At 37.1% G+C, this 3,149-nt stretch overlaps 1 long non-coding RNA gene across 1 annotated transcript; it reads right to left on the bottom strand.

Moving 5' to 3' along the window:
• Window positions 1–996: 996 nt before the first annotated feature.
• On the bottom strand, window positions 997–1,814 carry LOC139125986 (uncharacterized). The gene is made up of 3 exons (XR_011550422.1): window positions 1,597–1,814; window positions 1,315–1,398; window positions 997–1,050 (listed from the first exon to the last, which is right to left on the bottom strand). It is a non-coding gene; the product is annotated as an uncharacterized lncRNA (long non-coding RNA).
• Between the last annotated feature and the right edge of the window lie 1,335 nt (window positions 1,815–3,149).

Below are 3,149 nucleotides of genomic sequence, written 5' to 3'. Positions count from 1 at the left end.
AGAGGAAAACTCCCATAGACATGTACGACATATGCTTCAAGGAAAACAGACGACGAGACAGTTTTATAACTTTTTCAGAGATCAAGTTGTCCAACCCCCGAGATCACATTATATATTTTTCAAATCGAGATTATGCACACAACATTGATATGAAACGCTATGGAATTTAATTTATAAAACGACAGTAGAAGAGAAGCTAAGATCATTCCAGTTTAAAATACTTCACAGAATGTTGGCAACAAACGTTTTCTTAAAACACTCCGTGTAAAAATGGATTCATCATGTCAACACTGCGGAGTAGAAGAAACCATGGAGCATGTGTTCTGGGAGTGTAAAGAGGTAAAGACCTTCTGGCTTGATTTCCAAAAGTATTTGAAAGTCAAGTGAAAAATTGTTCATGCGAACATATCATCTTGGGCTTATCACCAAAAGGAAACAACATTGAATAGCAAAATAGTTTTAGATAGCAAAATACCACATTTATAAAGTACGATTCTCCACTTTGAAGCCATCCATTCATGTCTTCAGGAGTGTATTAAAAAGACAATGTTATCTGAAAAAAATTATCGCTACAAGACTTCACCGTATAGAACCATTTGAACTAAAATGGAAACATTTTCTGACAGATTGAAGTTCACCAAGTGTATTAATTGATCATTACCATCAATATGAAAATTGAGGTGTTCTCTCCCACTTTTGTATTCCCTTCAATCTTCGAGTATTCCGACCACACTGAACTCTCCAATTCTCTGCCTTATGAAAATATATATAATGAGGGGTTTTCATGTCATCTTTCATGAGAAATATTGCTTCGAAAAAAGGGAGTCGAATAAGTGCAACGCCACCTTAGTATGGATTCTATTTTAATCAAAATGTCGATATGAAAATATAAGATAGGAATATTTTTTTAGCTTTAAAGGCAAATTATTATAGCTAAAACTTCACGCTTGAATAGAAGTTGCCAGTGTAGATCTTGATTTACTTGTTGATACTCACCATTGTTTTATCTTCCTGTATTTTTGTATTTCGCATCTTTTCTCCGGCTTTTTCCTGTCAAAGATTAATGTATACACATGTCAGCATACTAAGTCAAGCACGAGGACGGTATTTCAGTTACACGAATCACAAAATCATACAAGGTCATTTCGGGAACTTTTTGGGACGTAAACGAAGAGCCTTGATATGATGTTGTTAGCATATTGTGCACGTGTTTTTATCTCCACGTTGTCTCATTGTCTCACTGCAATGTCGTTCCTATTAATTAATCTGATTAAGATGAACTGTCTTTAAGAAAAGTCAAGCTCACTTCTTTACCTTTAATTCTTCCTCTTCCTTTAGCACGTTCTCCTTGTTTTTGTCCTTGAACGTCGACGCGATACCTGAAATTGTCATTATTTTCTGCAAACAAAGAAAAAGGAATTCACAGCTTTGTGACACTGACTATACAGGCATATTGTCGGTGTGATTAAAAACAGAGAGAAGTTTTCAACATGGAAACCTGCTAGTTTGGATATGTATATGCACACACATCAGGCACACGATATGCCATGTTAGGCGTTATAAATCTTTAACAAATCTTCCTTTTGATGCTCTTACCTTTGCCAAATCTGTTTTGTAGGCATCCCATATGTACGGACCTCGTGCCCTTGCCTTATACAATCGTTCAACCTCGGCGATTTTCAAACTAATTTCGTCCTTACTTCTTCCTGCGTCTATTAAGGACGCAGCTCCTCGGCCACTAAGTCTTCCACAAGCTTCTTGCAGAATACTTCAGATTTCCTCTCGTTTGACAGCAATATCTTGTCAAGATGCCCGCCGATGAACTTATGACCTTCTTCTTTGTCATACACGGCCATGAGATCCTGAGAGAGAGAGAGAGAGAGAGAGAGAGAGAGAGAGAGAGAGAGAGAGAGAGAGAGAGAGAGAGAGAGAGAATATCTTTGAGGTTACGATTGATCTCTATGTCAATATCATTTTTCAAGAAATCGCCATAAAATGAACGCAAATGAATTCCGTCAGCAACTTTCTATCGGGAATCTCAAATATACGTTTGTTTTTTTAAATCCTACATTTAGGAGAACTAAACATTATCTGAAAGGAAGTAAACCAGATGTTTGAATATATCTCTTCGGTCCATTTCGTTCAGTGTGAAAGTGATACCAGATATATATATGCATGTAATGTTAATAAAAAATATCTTATTGACGTTTGCTCCTCCCTACCTTCAGTGACTGTCTATAGGAGTGTAGTCGATCAGCATCATTGATGTACTTTGAACTCTGTTCAAAATCCTCATCGCCTTGAAATGATATTTGTTGTGGGCGTTGATGACTTCGTACTTAGCGCAGGGAAGAGCGGACTCGGCGAATGCCGCCATGTTGGTTTTGTAATCATCAAAGGCCACTCGTCGCACTTCACCCACAGGCTCTCAACAACCTTGTGACTTACGTGTTGTTTTGCAAAATACCACCCAGGAGATACTAATGCCGAGACGTACTGTTTGAGTAACTCGCGTATTCTGCAGCCGAAAAATAAAGAATTAAGAATTCTAAATGTTCTTCAGTCGCCTTGTTCAAAGAAAAGTTGCTTTGCTCACTGTTGTTAAATTTCTTGGCAACGGTAATATAATGCCCGGATGATAGACCAAAATCACTTCAACTTTCTCAGCGTCTGTCGTCTTTTCTTGTTAGTCCGATATAATTTGTTTCTGTATGTCTTAAACAAAATATGTTTAAATGTAAATTCACCGTGATTATTCAACAATTACGTGATTTTACATCTGCGAACCTTATTTGGATAAACGTTTAGCACGATGTTGCAATGTAGGACAACTTTTTTCCAACAGACGAATTCATTTATCAAATTACACGTACAACATTTCATGTCACGAGATTACATCAAAAAACGAAATGGAAAGCTGGAAACTTATAAAAATTGGCGTATTGCCCTTGATGAGTCTAACCCGAGATCGTCAAATTCAGCCATAAAACGAAAATTGAAATCGTCAGTTTAATTATTTTTTTCCTGTAAAAAAATAAAAGGGTACTCACGTAGACCGGTAATGTTACCGACGTAAGGCCAAGCTTTCTTTGGTTTCATCAGTTTTCCACAACGTTCCACGAAATTATCGACTTCCGACAGAAATATTG

The sequence above is a fragment of the Ptychodera flava genome, assembly GCF_041260155.1.
Source record: "Ptychodera flava strain L36383 chromosome 3 unlocalized genomic scaffold, AS_Pfla_20210202 Scaffold_26__1_contigs__length_13983176_pilon, whole genome shotgun sequence".
In the NCBI taxonomy this organism is placed as follows: domain Eukaryota; kingdom Metazoa; phylum Hemichordata; class Enteropneusta; family Ptychoderidae; genus Ptychodera; species Ptychodera flava.
The sequence above is the reverse complement of the archived record's forward strand: the minus strand, read 5'-3'. Positions and strand labels throughout refer to the sequence as shown.